The 15,907-nt window shown below is 33.1% G+C and overlaps 1 long non-coding RNA gene across 1 annotated transcript; it reads right to left on the reverse strand.

The window, feature by feature from the left end:
• Nucleotides 1-353: 353 nt before the first annotated feature.
• LOC114272711 (uncharacterized) lies at nucleotides 354-7,158 on the reverse strand. Its single transcript, XR_014333138.1, has 7 exons — nucleotides 3,910-7,158; nucleotides 3,681-3,821; nucleotides 2,164-2,250; nucleotides 1,762-2,065; nucleotides 1,049-1,273; nucleotides 792-931; nucleotides 354-708 (listed from the first exon to the last, which is right to left on the reverse strand). It is a non-coding gene; the product is annotated as an uncharacterized LOC114272711 (long non-coding RNA).
• Between the last annotated feature and the right edge of the window lie 8,749 nt (nucleotides 7,159-15,907).

Genomic DNA, 15,907 nt, shown 5'->3' on the forward strand with positions numbered 1-15,907 from the left:
AGAAATTTGCCAGTAGCAGAGAAAATTACTATAGGCAGTGTGTTTATAATACCAGTGAAATTCATATAGAGAAATTTGCCACTAGTAGAGAAAATTACTCTGTGCATTGTATTTTGTGAGGTCAAATTCATTTAGAGAAATTTGTCAATAACAGAGAAAATTAGTGTATGCGTTGTTTTTTTTTAATTTGATGATTGTTTTGTATCAACACAGTGCATTATATATTACATGATCATATAGACACCCTCTTGGCACGATACGGGTTAAATTTCTCTGTGAAATTCTGGTAACTTCATACTAGAGAATTTATTCAGACAATTTTCTGTGTGGATTATGTTGACAATCACCACTTAGCATGCATTATAAAAATATATATATATTTAACCATTGATAGCTATGAAATTTACATTAGTCAAAAAAAGATATATACATATATGTCAAACATCATCTTTCCTTCAATGTATGAAGAAAAAAAAATTGATCCTAATTACATTGTGGGCATTGTCTTCCTTTCACTATTATACTTTTGGTTCTTCTTCTGGTGGTATTTGAACTGGTTCTGTCCATGACCGGCCAACTTCGGTCATAAATCTCTCTATGATTTCTACCCTCATCAACCTTACATCTTGTGTTGACAATGTCGAGCTGATAGGTTCATAGTTGGTATATTGTCTCATTATGTAGCATACAAAGAAACCACAATCCACACTGCATACAAATTATAGGTATAGTTAGTTTTAAGAAACATTCAAATTAGATTATCTTATTTATAGATGTTGTATGAAACTTACGAATCACTGGCTTAGTGTGGACCATTGTTGACATATTGAAAGTCATAATTTGTGTTTTGTGAGTCTATCAATTTAAAATAGGGTTGTGATTGTGCCTCTCTTTCAAGACAAGCTTTTAGAAAATCCTCCACATAATTTTGCTGCAAAAAAAAATAATTTTTAAATAACAGAGAAATTTACACACAAATTAATGGGATTCTATGAAAATTATCATCACATAAACATTATCATGGATCAGAGAAATGTGCATTCGTTACCAATTGTTTTGCATCTTTGATATGTTTGTCTTGTGCATCATCCCTCATTGGCCTTAGTGAGTTGTAGTACCTCCATAAATTGTCTTGTTTGTCCAAGACAAGCACCGTCCAGTGATTTTCATCTGTTGACTTTTCATTGCCCTCAGTATTTATTGGGAGGTTCCTCTATGCGGTTTCAATATGCTTGTCAAATAATGAGACTCGGAAAGTTTGATTTTCCGTCATCTTGATGAAGTTATGCGGTCAGAGAAAATCAAAAAATGATTATGAGAAAGTTGAAATGACAAGAATTTTAGAAATATACACACAGAGAAATTTTAAACTAACTAGAGAAAATTAGACTAGTGACACAACTGGTTTCAAGAAGTATCTTAATAAGAGAAAGTAGTAAGTAAATTACAAAGAAAATCAAATAAAAAAGTAGTAATATACCAAGCTTATGGAATATTGCAGAGAAATATTATTTATAATTGTAACATTGGTTTATAAAGACTGATGGAATATTGCAAAGAAATTTTGATGAAAAACTTACATTGTTGACAATTTCTTTTTTCCTTTATTAGGTTTTTAATATCTTCAAAAGTAATGAGATTCAATTCACTTGTCTAGATTAAAGGCCTACAAGATGACAAATAAGGGATTTAGTAGTTATTAATGCAATATAAGTTAGTAAATTGTTGTTTGTTATTTTCTATTTTATTTGTTGTACTTACTCGAGTCCAGACACATTTGATATGTGCTGCAAAATATCTTTTACATGTTCTTTTACCAATTTTGCAACTGGTAGAGTTTGTGGAAAAACCCAAGATTTTCTGATGTTTGTTGGTTGAGGCAAGACGTACTCATCGGCATCAAGTACTTCTTTGTCTTTGGTGGTTTACTCTATTTGCTTTGCAGCTTGTTTTGAACCTCTAATCACCTTCACAACTTTGGGATATTGAAAGTCGGGATCTTGTTGTTTTTCTTTCCTCTCTTTTGCCTTTAAATTCTTTATCATTGATGTAGGATCTTTTTTCACTGTAGACATTGAAAATATCAGTAAAATTTAAATTTCTCTAAAGTAACAGATCATATTTCAATATGTAAATTTATTTGATTCAATATTTTCTAGTTACCATAGACTTTTGTCTTTTGTTTTGGTTGTTGTTTGTGTGCCACTTGTTCTTGCTGGGTTGTTGGTTGTTGTTCTACTTCTATTCTAACTATATACAATGAAAATCAAACAAGCACCAAAAATCAAATAATCAAATAGATAGAGAAAATCAAATAAGCAGCAGAAATCAAACTAGCCAAACTAATGTGGTTAGAAAAATTTAACTTCCAGAGAAAATTACCATTGACAGAAAAAATTGTAATAAATAAAAATTTCTCTGAGTTATGTGGTTCAAGATTTTCACTGACCTTGGGGTTGAACTTGTGCTGGTGGTCTGTAAGGTTGTGTTGCTAGTTGAACGGATAGTTCTTAAATTTGTTCATGCAATCTATCATTTTCAATTTCAAGCTCTAAAATTAAACATCTCAACTGTTGAATTGTTTTTTTATCATCATCTTTTTGAATCTCCAACATCCTTAGTTTCATTTGGTTTGTGTTGTCTATTTCTTGAAGTTTCGAGTTAATTGATGTCAAGGTTCTTATTACAATGTCCTTTTCTTGAAGTAATTCATTCCAATTTTTCTCTTCTTCTATTTTGGATTTAGAAAGTGTCTTTAGTCTTTGATATAGATTAACAATTTGATCAAATTTAGATTCCTCAGATTCTTGAGACTGATGCATTGTTGAGCCACAAATGCTATTATGATGTTGGTCTATCGACTCATTATGTTCTTCTTCATCTATTTCCTTATTGTTTTCTTCTTCCTCTTTAGATTCAGTGCCTTCATCTTTTTTTTCATTGTCTTCTTCTTCTTCCCGTTCATTTTCTTCTTTGTCTTTTACTTCTTCATTTTCTTCTCTAGCTTCCATTTATGCACTGCTTATTTGATCTTCTTCTCCATTGCTTGCTTCTTATTCTTCGGTGTTGCCTTCTCCTTCTTCATTCCCTGCTTCTTCTTCAGTTGAATCTTCTAATCTCTCATTGAATTTGACCAATGCCTTTTTTGATTCTTTCTTCTTCTTTTTACCAAGACAAAACTCCTCTGATGGGTTTTTCACTAGCTCCTTGTTATCTATTTGTAATAGGAAGCTCTTTTATTAGAGAAATATTAAAATTTCACTAAGAGAAAAATTCAAATAAGATCAACCAGATTCCAATGGTCAGAGAAAACCAATTAAGGAGAAATAATTTTATAGGTCAGAGAAAATTATTAAACAAACAACATAATTTAGATATCAGATAAAATCAATCAATGAATATAAGTTAATGTTACTATAATTGTGGTAAGAGAAATTTAGATTTCAGAGAGAATTCATTACAAGGGCAGAAATAAACCAATGGTAATCAAACAAGCAACATAAATTGAAATTTCATAGAAAATTAATCTCAATTAGTCAAGGCATATAAGTTATTCTATATAAGATATTGCATCGCAGAGAGAATTGATCAAATCAAGCAAGGCACAATAAGGGAAACAAACCAGTGGTCAGAGAAATTTTAGAATTTCACTGAGATTTCAGTGACAATAGGAATCTAACCTGTCGAGATACAAGAGAGTAGACTGGTGTCTTCTGTAACTGTTTGGTCAAGCTTTGTAGGTTCCACTTGGTACATCTTGGGAATTCAGTTGTGTTACTGTCTTCCAAATCGATGATATTCACATGTTCACATAGCCAATACTGTGATGGAAATTGAAGTAATTAATTTTTCTAAACACACAAATTTGTAAATATCATAACTGTAAATTTGAATGGAAATTCTACTTACCAGCAATGCAATGATGCACCCCGTAACTTTTTTCGAAGTTATGTGCAATGTTGTGATAGAATCGATCAATGTTGCTGCGATAGCTTCTGACCAATCATATTGCTTCATTGATTCAAGAGGTTTGACGTACTTGATAAAAATTCACCCTATTGAATTCCCACTTGTTGCAAAAAATAGGGTGAGACACAAGTACAAGGTAACAATGATTACTACATCTTTGAAGTCAGTTGGTTGTTTGTCTTTCATTGCTTTGACTAAGGCATTCTTAAGAACAGGATCAATGAGTCTTGTGTCCTTTAGGAATCTTCGCCTTAGGAATGCAGTGTTTGGCTTTTTTGAGTATTTTAGTGACATGGCTCCTTTACCACCTTGCAAACCAAAAATCAAGGTCATGTCGTTGGTTGTAAAGGTCAAGTTCTTTTTATCAACAGTGAATGCTTTCATTTTTTCATTGTAGCATTGGATTATTACAACTACATCATCATCAGATTTCCTAGACTTTCTTGGATCCATCCTTCCAATGGTTAGAACTTGGATCAAATACCAGAATGGAGTCCTTTGAAGCTCTTCAAGTTGGTTTGAATTGAATTTAAGTGTTTCAAAAAATGTGATAACAGATGAGAGGTTGGATCGATATTGAATGCTTTAATGAGCTCTCTTTCTTTGGAGTTTAACAGGTTTTTTCCCCCTTGAGCTTGAGTCTTTTTAAGTTGGGGTACTCATCTTGATGCTTGTTCCTTCATCACCTTGGACTTGTGTTTTTTGGTGAGGAGTTTGTGGTGTTTTGCTGTTTTTTGATCTAAGATCATAAGAAGACTCAGAGAGTTTTTGTTTATTTCTTGGTGTTTCTGGTGTTTTGCTGGTTTTATGTTTCGCCGTTTCTAGACAATGGAAACATAAAAATGTCAACTTTAAATCCCAGAGAAAATTGAACATGTCAGAGAAAATTACACATAAGGAGAAAACTAAGGTGGCCAGAGAAAATTATAAATGTCAGAAAAAATTAGACACTGAAAATTAAAAACATTGTAGACAGACACAAGATAGAAAAGTAATGTGGAATACATGCAGCCACAATTCATTTCCATTCCCAGAGAAAATTACACATAAGAGAGAAAACTATTGTGGCCAGAGAAAATTATAAATGTCAAAGAAAATTAGACATTGAAAATTAAAAACATGGCAAACAGACACAAGGGAGAAAAGTAATGTGGAATACATGCAACCACAGTTCATTTCCATTCCCAGAGAAAATTACACATAAGGGATAAAACTAAGGTGGCCAGAGAAAATTAGACACTAAAAATTAAAAACATGGCAAACAGGCACAAGGGAGAAAAATAATATGGAATACATGTAGCCACAGTTCATTTCCATTCCTAGAGAAAATTACATATAAGGGAGAAAACTAAGGTGGCCAAAGAAAACTATAAATGTCAGAGAAAATTAGGCACTGAAAATTAAAAACATGGCATACAGACACAAAGGAGAAAAGTAATGTGGAATACATGCAGCTACAATTCATTTCCATTTCCAGAGAAAATAAATAAAGCAACATAAGACAGAGAAATTTTGAATAATTACTAAAAATTACATATAGATGTAAAATATAGCCAAAGAAAATTCAAGAAAGAAATATAAATCTAGCAAGCACAGAAAATGAAAATAACAGAGAAAATTACACATTCCAGAGAAAATTAAACATGGCAAGCCAGAGAAAATTTCCATTCCATAATATGAAAATGGTAGAGAAATTTAAAGACACAATTAGAGAAAATTAAACACGACAGACACATACAAGGGAGAAAAGTGATGTGGCCAGAGAAAATTATAAATGCCATAGAAACATAGACACGGACAAGAGTTTGAGAAGGGTACACGGCTTCCCCCGGGCGACTTACCTCGCAGGATTAGTCCTGACTTCCCGGAAAACCAGAGGGTTGGGGATACTTGCATTATCAAAAAAAAAAAAAAAGACACGGACAAGAGAGTAAAATTACATATAGATATAAAATATAGCCAGAGAAAATTCAAAAAAGAAATATAAATTTAGCAAGCATAGAAAATGAAAATGCTTGAGAAAATTACACATTCCAGAGAAAATTAAAATGCCAGAGAAATTTATAGAGCAGAGAAATTTGAATGAATTGAATTTGAAAATTACACAGAGAAATACAGAGAAATTAACCATGCTAGAGAAAATGATAGAATAAACATAAACAAATTAGAGAAAATTCAAAGAAGAAACATAGATCAAGCAAATGCCAGAAAAATTCTGAAACCAGAAAAATTTACAGACAAAATCACACAACAATGTTCAAGAATAAGTTCAAAATGAGAGATATAACATTTTTTAAATTCATGTAGCTTTTATTACGAAATTGAAACCCTATTAATGAAAGGCTAATATAAAATGCAATTAACTGTGTTTCTAAAGAAAAACTCATTGGATTGTAGAAAAACTTACCAGAGTGAGTGTGAAACCCTAATTACGAACTGATATACCCTGAGATGAAGGTACACTGTGATGAAAATGAACTGTGATGACAATAAACAGTGAAAACAAGTCAGAAAAATTTGTGAGGAATGAATGGAAAAGATTTTCGTAGAAGATGATGAAACCCTAATGTCGATAGTGAAGATGATTCGAAAACCCTAATTTTGCTCTTCTCTTGCTCGTGAAGATGGTTAGATGTGAAGTGTGGAACTGATCAGTCATCGGAATGTAGTTTAAGTTCCCCGTTGATTGTAAAGGGTATTTTGGTCCAAAAAGTAAATAAAAAGCGCGCATTATTAGTTGAAGGACTTGAGACATTATTCTTTTTTATGGTGTCCTTTATCCTCTAAATTACTATTATTAGGGACCTTAAAAAAAATCTCCTTTTTTTTTAGGAAATTACAAAAAAAAATAAGAAAAAAAAATTCAACGTTTGACCTCTATAACGAAATGAACTCTAAATTTTTAATTTTCTCAATTTAAACCTTACTATTTTGATTTGTTTTTAATCTAAATCATTTGCCTACTTTTTTTAAGTAAAATCAACGGAAAAATGATATTTTAACCATTAAACTCAATATAAGTGTACACAAAATGCCTAAAATATCTTTTTTGTTGAGTTTAATGACTAAACTATCTTTTTCTTTTGTTAGTTTTACTTAAGAAAAATAGACAAATCGTTTAGATTGAAAAAATAAATAAAAGGTTATGATTTAAATTGATAAATTAAAATTTTAGCGATTATCTTGTTACTAGGGGTGAGCAGCGGATATACCGATCCGTCAAAACCGACCGAACCGAACCGATCCGCCGCATTTTGGACGGATGCGTGATGACGAGTGGACGGTTGCGGATTGATTTTCTCAAATCCGCCAATTTGGCGGACGGATGGCGGATTTGAGATTTTTTGGCCGCAACCGAACCGCCAAACCGCCAAATCGCGAGCACCCTTAGTAATTTATAAGATTTTGTATTTTCAATTTGTTTAAATATTATGTTTGTGTTTTCAATTGAAAAAGAATTTAAATATTTTGTTGAAAAAAAAAATTCAACTTGAATATATTTTTTGAATTGAAAAAAATAAACGTATTATTCATATATATTTTTTAGTTTTTAAATGTAACTCTAAAAATAATAAATAGAAAATATGATAAATGCTGGTTGGTTTTTGTTTTCAAAAACATATGTAGATGTAACAATACAGAGACATTCAATCTCTACTACTGCTCTGTTCATGGTTTTGGTAGTTTCAATTGTTATTATATTTTAAGAATCACAGATTGTAATACTTTATGGGGATAAATTATGCTGTGATTGTAATATATGGATGAGGCATGTAGTGATCGTGATATTTTAAAGTTTCAAACTTTTTTTCTTTGGATAAGACATACAGTGATTGTAATACTTTTTTAAGTCATTGACTGTAATACTTTCTTTTTCTTTTTTTTCTTTTTTTGTTTGAGGAAGTGCACAAGTTGAATTATGTTGAAAATTTATAAAATTTTAAACCGCCAAACCGATTCGCATCCATCCGCCAAACCGCCAATCCGTTCAATCCACATCCGCCGGATTGGCGGACGGATGCGGATTGATTTTCTTCAATCCGTCAATCTGGCGGACGGATGGCGGATTGGAGGTTCCATGGCCGCAACCGACCCGCGCCCACCCCTACTTGTTACAGAGGCCAAATCTTGGGGTTTTTTTTTTTTTTGTAATTTATTTTTTTAAATAAAAAAAAAAGTGTGAATATTGATGTATGATTGAACTTAATTAGAATAATCCATGCATAAATGAACAAATTTTAACCATATTGCATTTTGAAGACAATTAACTCTTGAGGTAGATGAGATTGTTACATTTAGACAATTATGTTTGAAATTATCTAATGTAATTAGGATGAGAGATATATTTGTCTGTAATTAGTTAGGTGTTCTAAGCAGTGGCCTGTTTGTATTATTTTATTTTATTTTATCTTTTGGGTTTTTCAAAAGCATAAATGGAAAGTACAAAAACAACATCATTTTTATTTTGTGAGAAAACAATTTTCAATTTCTTTTAAAAAGATTTGATTTATTTAAAAGTGAGTTGTTTTTAAAAGTATAAATTATAAATATATCTCCTGATATTTGTTTAAAATATGAATTGTTCCTTATGTTTTAGAAAATTAAAAATACCCCCTCGTTAAAAAGTTGTGTTTAACAGAATCAACTGCAAAAAATGAAATTTCTAATGGCTTTCTTATACATTAATAAAATTATTTAAATTATTAATTAAAATAAAATTTTGACATTATTAAAAACTGTTAATTGATTTGATGATTTCTTAATAAAAGAGGTGATTAGTTAAGAAATTAGAAAGTTTAAGGGGTAAGATGTAATTTCTAAAACTATGAAGAGCAATTAATATTTAAATAAATTTTAAGGGATGTATTTTTAATTTACCCTTTTCACAAAACAATTTATTGGAAAAAAAAATTATATGCTTTTTTTGAAAAAAATGAAAGCATAAAACTAATGGGTCAAATGTTTCCTTCCAAAAAAAAAAAAAAAGGCAAATGACATCACTGCATACCTAGGCAATGAAAATAAGGAAAATGAGTGAGAGCACTAATTAGTGCTATCACTAATGATATGGCAGTGGGCCCTATCAGGAATGATTTGATACAACAATGATTCATCCCCCCTTTTCCCCCACCCCCTTTGACCCCCTCTCTCTCTCATTGGTTACAATTTCTTTTTCTTTTTCTTTTTTTTCCTGCTCCTCCAATCACCACCCGCCACGTGGCAAAGAGGGGTGAGGGGTGACCCCCAAAAGGGGGTCCCAAGCATTATTCTGATTTGATATTTTGACCTTGATGTTGTATTTTTTTTTTTTTTATTAAATACTATATCATTAGTGGTCTTTTTAAAACTCTAAAATTAGTGGTCTCTATCATTGTTGTGAAAATAATCCATCAAAACAAACTAGAAAATGGACGGATGCCAAATCAAATAAAAGAATAAAGATCTATGATGGTCCCATTCCTTTATGTTTTATGGGATTGTCATCCTCTTCTTCGCATATTTAGAATGAAGAGGTTTTATTATATTATTAAATTTTAAATATAATAATCCTTTTTATTTAAAATAATTATAAGTTTACGTTTCTATTTTATAATTTTTAAATATATAATGAAAATTCTCTATTACATACATAAAATGAAGAGAATCAAATCCTGTTTTATATATAGTAATAACGAGAGACATATGTTAATCCTGTTGGCAATTTGCCTCTCTCTTTTTGTTTTTTTTTTAATATATTTTCTCCATAGCTGAATTTTTATTTTATTTTTAAAAAAATTGACTAAAGTGATTTAATATTTTAGATTCGACTAAATAATTTTAAAATATAAATTTTTTTGTAAGAAGTTCAAAATAAAAAACAATTTCTATTAGTTTTTTTACACACACACATATATATAATTTGACTCATTTTTGTCTTGGGTGAATTTTTTAAAATTAATTCAATTTTTTTGAACTTTTAAAATTGCCTTAGAATTTTTAAAAAGACAAAAAAAAATTTTGAAATTTTAATTTTAATTTTAATTTTATCAAATCAACATGCTTCAAAAGTTCAGTAAAAAAAAACATAAAATGGCGTCAAATTTTTATTTTTATTTTTTTTAAAATGCTGTCCAGTAGATGTTTGACAACAAAATGTTTCAGTCAAATTATTCAATAGTGAGAGAGAGAGAGAGAGAGAGAGAGAGAAAGGGAGAGAGAGAGAGAGTTGTATTTGTCCATGGTGTAATGCTTCCCATTTCAAATGTTTTATTAAAACTTTTAATAAATACTCATGTGGATGCATCATCTACATAAGTGTAAGATTTATACTCATATGAATGATTTAGTAAAAATTTTAATAAATTTTTTTGGACATCTAAGTGTGTGTTTGGTAACGTTTACGTTTTCAGTTTATATTTACAAAAATTTTATAAACTTATTTTTTGTTTATTTTTAGAAAAACATAAACTACAAACGCGTTTGATAATTGATAAAATGTTTAAAAAAATTTAAAAATATAAAAATGAGTAAGAAATGGCAAGTGGCGGCGGAAAACGGCGGTGGAAAGTGGTGACGGTGGGTGGTGGGTAGCTGGTGGCTGGTGGGTGGTAATGGTGGGTGCGTGGGTGACGGTGGCGGTTGATAGCGAGTGGGTGGTGGTGGTGGTGGTGGTAGTGGTAGCGGGTGGTGGGTGGTGGTGGCGGCAGGTGGGTGATGGTGGCAGGTAGGTGGCGGGTGGTGGTAATGGGTGGGTGGGTGACGATGGCGGGTGGTGGTAGCGGTTGGTGGGTGGTGGTGGCAGGTGGGTGACGGATGGCAGGTGGTGGTGGCTGGGTGGGTGGTGATGGTGGGTAGGTAGGTGGGTGACGGTGGCGGGTGGTGGGTGGTAGCAAGTGGGTGGCGGTGGTGGATGGGTGGCGGGTGATGGTGGTCGGTGGTGCTAGTGGCAGGTGGGTGGTAGGTGGGTGGTAGGTGATGGTGGTGGTGGTGGTGGTAGGTGGTGAGTGGTGGTGGCAGGTGGGTGGTAGGTGCCTAGTGGTGGTGGGTGGCTGGTGGTAGCAGGTGGGTGGTGAGTGGTGGTGGCAAGTAGGTGGCGGGTGGTGGTGGCGGGCGGTGGATGGTAGTGGCAGGTGGTGGGTGGTGGCAGGTGGGTGGCGGGTGGTGGGTGGTGGCGGGTGGATGGTAGGTGAGTAGTGGGTGGTGGTGGTGGTGGTGGTGGTGGTGGTGGCGAGGAGTGGGTGGTGGTGGCGAGTTGGTGGCAGGTGGGTGGTAGCTGGTGAGTGGTGGGGATGGCTGACGGGTGGTGGCTGGTGGTGGCAGGTGGGTGGTGAGTGGTGGTGGCAAGTGGTGGTAGGGGGTGGGTGGTGGTGGTGGAAGACGGTGGTAGAAAATGGTGGCGGGTGGTGGCTAGTGTTGGGTGGTAAAAAAAAAAAAACTGAAAACTCAAAATGGAAACACATTTTTTGTGTTTTCATTTTTTGGCCAAATTTATAAACTGAGACCACTAATTTATAAATCAAAAATTTTACCAAACAAGTTTTTATTTGAGTTTTTAAAATTTTTGTAAATATAAACAGAAAACTGAAAACGTAAGTGTTAAAAAGAGATGACCGAAAAGAAAAGCTCCATCTAATTAAGAAATCAACTAATAATTCACTACAGACATTGTTTTAAGTGATGTGAGATTCTTTTAGTCCCAAATAAAAAATAAAAATAACTAAATTGAGGCCATAAAAGTAAATACACTATGATTTTCTTGTGACCTACCAACCCTAACCAAGTAAACTCGAATTAATTCGCATTGAAACTGCAACTGCGATTTTGCTGTAATTTGAATTTATTAATATTCATAATATGTTGTATGTTGACTTTAATTTATAGAAACCAGTTTCATTTGCAAATAAAGAAAAAGAAAGGATGATAGAGATTTGGAGTTGCAGTTTTTAGTCGAGCTGATTTGTTGTAGGGTGGCTAGAGTTAATGTTCTTGTCTCTTGTTGATGATTGAGCTAACATTAGCTCTCCCAAATTTGTTACCCGTGAACATAAACATATTGTCGAATCACATAAAACTCGTTGTTTCTCTTATGTATGTACGCATTGATATTTGTTTCTAGGTCCTAGGCACAACATAATAAACAAGGTTTTAGAAAAATTAGTGCAACAAAGTGCACTCTAATAAATAGTTTTGTAAAATATGTATACATGGTTGGTTGGGGTTGGGAATTTTTTACCCAAAATATTGAATTATTTCTTTCAAAATTTGATCCGACCCGACAGATGGGTTGGTTCGGTTCATATGTGTTTTTCAGTCGATTGTCCACTAATACTTAGGCCAAGTTTGGGAAGACTAAAAAAGTGCACTTTTTGTCTTTTTGGACTAAAAAATTGAGGTTGAAAATATGGATGTTTGGGTTAACTTTTTGACTTTTTATTAAAAAATGTGTAATAAAAAATTGTAAAAATTGATTTGTAGGGAAAAATTTGAATTGGGAGTTGTGCAGTCGTAATTGTTGACTTTTGATGAATAGTGTTAACTTTTTAGCTTTTTGAGTAACTTTTTGACTTTTTGGCTTTTTTGAATCTTCCCAAACTTGGCCTTAATAACTTGAAATTGAGGCCCAACATGAGACCCAAAAAGAAGGGCCCATACTAACACTAACACACTGGGTTGATGAGTTACAGGTATTGTTATCTCAGGTATTAAGGTCTTGTGTTTGACTCTTGAAAAATAGGTTAAAAGTCATTTTTCACCTTTTAACTCATATTGTATAATATCATTTCTTACATTTTTTATACGTTTTTTTTTTAAAAAAGTTTTAAACAGTCAAAAAACTAACTTTTAACCATCTTTCCAAAATACTTCAATATTGTGATTGTTGTGTTTGTCCTGCATTATCTGTCTATGTATTATTAAAAAAAAAAATTTATATAGTTGAATAACAATTTAAATTTTTTTTTATTATGTTGTACAATGGACGACAAACTTTGGGGAATTTTCCCACACTATGATGAGTTTGTGCATGGGTTGGTTTGACTTGGGTTGGCATTAAAGCCCATAATAAACGAATCAACTATGATCTGTTCTATATTTTCGGACTTAGGCCTGAACCAATTCTCTAATGGGTGCATCTCTCCATCTGACCTTAGTTGGAATAGACTATAAAGCAACAAGAGATTAGGGTTGTGACAAACTCTTGGACATCAATTAATGTTATGCTTGTTTAAAAATTATGTGAGATCAAGTTGTTATGTGAATAAATTTACCGCTTACTAAATTTTTTTATTATTTTTTAAATTTTTATGGATTCATCAAATTTTTTCTTGTTGATAGTAATGATATGCCACATGCAAAACTCATGGCGTCAATAGGCCATGACCCTCAACTTTCCTTTTTACAACTCAAATAAAAATGAAAAAGTATGTGGTCCAGACTTAATCATCTCAAATTTTATGAGTGAGAGTTTGTGGGGGTAGAAATTAAATTTGTATAGTGTAGAATCCATATGTAAAATAAATTTAAATCACAAAATAATAATTCTGAATAGTTAAGTCTGAATTTGTAATATTACTAATTAAAAAATAAATAAACTATTATCCCAAATTAAAAAATAAATAAATAAAATAGGAGACTCAAGCAATAGGTTTATTTTTAAAGTTTTGGAGTCAATAGATTCAAGTTTATATTATTTTTAGTTAAAATGACACTTATTTATTCGAAACTTGCCTATATATCTAAATATCCGGCATATATACATGGTCCACTTGGGATGATATATATGTGTCAACTTTAATAATCCTCAACTTCAAATTTTTTATGGGTGATTTATCAACTATTAATAAGTAATTTTATATGTGTGTCTGTTGGCTTTTTTGGCTTTCAAAGACTATTTTTGTAACTGTGAGCGTGCCAGTAAGGATCAATTAGTCCTTACGGATGTTGATTGCCAACCAATTATCAGACAATTGTGTTTTAGTTCTTTTAGCCTCAATGAAGAGGACTTTTACTAGTGGCTTTGTTTAGGAAAATTAAGGGGTTGTTTGGGATGTCCTAAATAAGTGCACTTTTTGACTTTTTTGACTAAAAAGTTGAGAAAAAAAATATGGTTGTTTGGGTTAACTTTTTGATTTTTTATGAAAAAATGTGTATTAAAAAGTTGTATAAATTAGTATGTAGGGAAAAATTAGGATTGGGAGTTGTGCAGCCGTAATTTTTGACTTTTGGTGAATAGTGATAACTTTTTAACTTTTTGAGTAACTTTTTAGCTTTTTAACTTTTTTTCAACTTGCCAAACTTGGCCTAAGTAAACAATAATTGAAGGAAGGACAATTGTAATATTTCATTAAGTAAAATGAAAGACTTACAAGATCCAAATTAGCCTCGTAGAGGTTTACAGCAACAATCTACTTGAAACTACTTCTATGAACGAAGTACAGTGTAAGAATTTGAAGTACAGAAACGTAAAGAACAAGAAATGTAAAGAAACTGGAAATAAAGTAAAGTAGATATAAACTGGTTTTCTGGATCTGAGTCTAGGCTTTTCTGGGGCCTTCTCTACCATTTATACTTCTCAATGGCAACCGTCAAACTACATTTCTAACCGTCGAACCACCTTTCCATGATCGCTGATTATGTCGCCTTGTAGTTAGCTCCACTATGCCATATCTGTAGTTAAGTTTCCCTCCGGATTTGGAATTTAAACATGAGTAACCGTTGAAGCCACATCATCTTTCATTTCTTTGTTGATCCAATGTTATGCAGATCTACAAAAACCAATACTAACTGCCACGTGTGTGATTCTGATTGAGGACTTAGGTTATTTCCCCGCATTACCCCTGTCTGGCCACGTGTCGAACTGTAATTGGTTTATACAAAATATGTAGCCAACATTACCCCCCGCACTAATATACCCAACACTTTGTGATATTAATGGATCAAGGAATTGTTATCCACGTCTTAGAACGTGCATGGGTTTTGCATTTTCCAGAAATGAAACCGTCGTTCGTCACTTGCATTAAATTCTCCTCTAATCCTTTGAACATCTCCACTTATTTTCAGTATTCGAAAAAACTGATACATCTTTTATGGTTAAGCCAATCTTCTCTTACAATGATCAAGCATACGAAGAGTTATTCGATGATGTTGTTCATCCTCGAAAGAACCTCCATGCATTTATTGGCTACCTTTACCCACTTTCCTATATTCAAGTCATGGAAGCTTTTGCAAATTATCAACCTTTGAACTACGAATCTGTTATCCACGATTCCTTAACGCAAAATTTTGCAAACATGGATATTGGGAGCTCTTCTTCTAATCCAAACCCTTCAGCGTGGGATGAGGCTGCAGCTTCTTCTTCCTCTGGAACTTCTAGTTGGAGGAGCTGGCTAGAACCTGAAGAATCTATGTTAAGGGAATAAATCAATCATCATTTTATCGAATTTGTTGATCCCTTAACTTTCTCTCCCTTTGCTAGGAGTTCAATGGTTTATCCCTACATGCCCATCGATCGCCGACGTTGTTTGGAAGACAACCTACTCGTAGCGTGGTACACATCTTCCATGCCTACGAAAAGAGTACATGCCACTCCTCGGCCAGAAGAGGCACAAGGGTATAACCCTTTATTCTTAGCTCAGAAGGCTAAACTTTGCTCTTCTGACTGGCTTGACATCGTTAATAGCCCCCGATTTCCCCCTACTTTCGAGATGGAAACTCCTGCACCTCCTCTTCTACAAGACCCTCATTGGATGGAGGAATTGAGGCATACTCTCTCTAAGGACCAGTTTCTCCCTTCTTATCACCCTCCATCTCCTCTTACTAAAGATCAGCGAAAGCAAGCCCAACTTCTGCTTGCGGCCTTTTCCCATTTGCCCTTCAATGTTCTTGAAAACGGTGTTCCTCTCAAGAATTTTCGATGGGCTTGTGACATTATGACCTAGGGTCATATTCTCAACCCCATCGC

This window comes from Camellia sinensis, chromosome 6, assembly GCF_055761805.1.
Source record: "Camellia sinensis isolate YWXY chromosome 6, ASM5576180v1, whole genome shotgun sequence".
NCBI classification, from domain to species: Eukaryota; Viridiplantae; Streptophyta; class Magnoliopsida; order Ericales; family Theaceae; genus Camellia; species Camellia sinensis.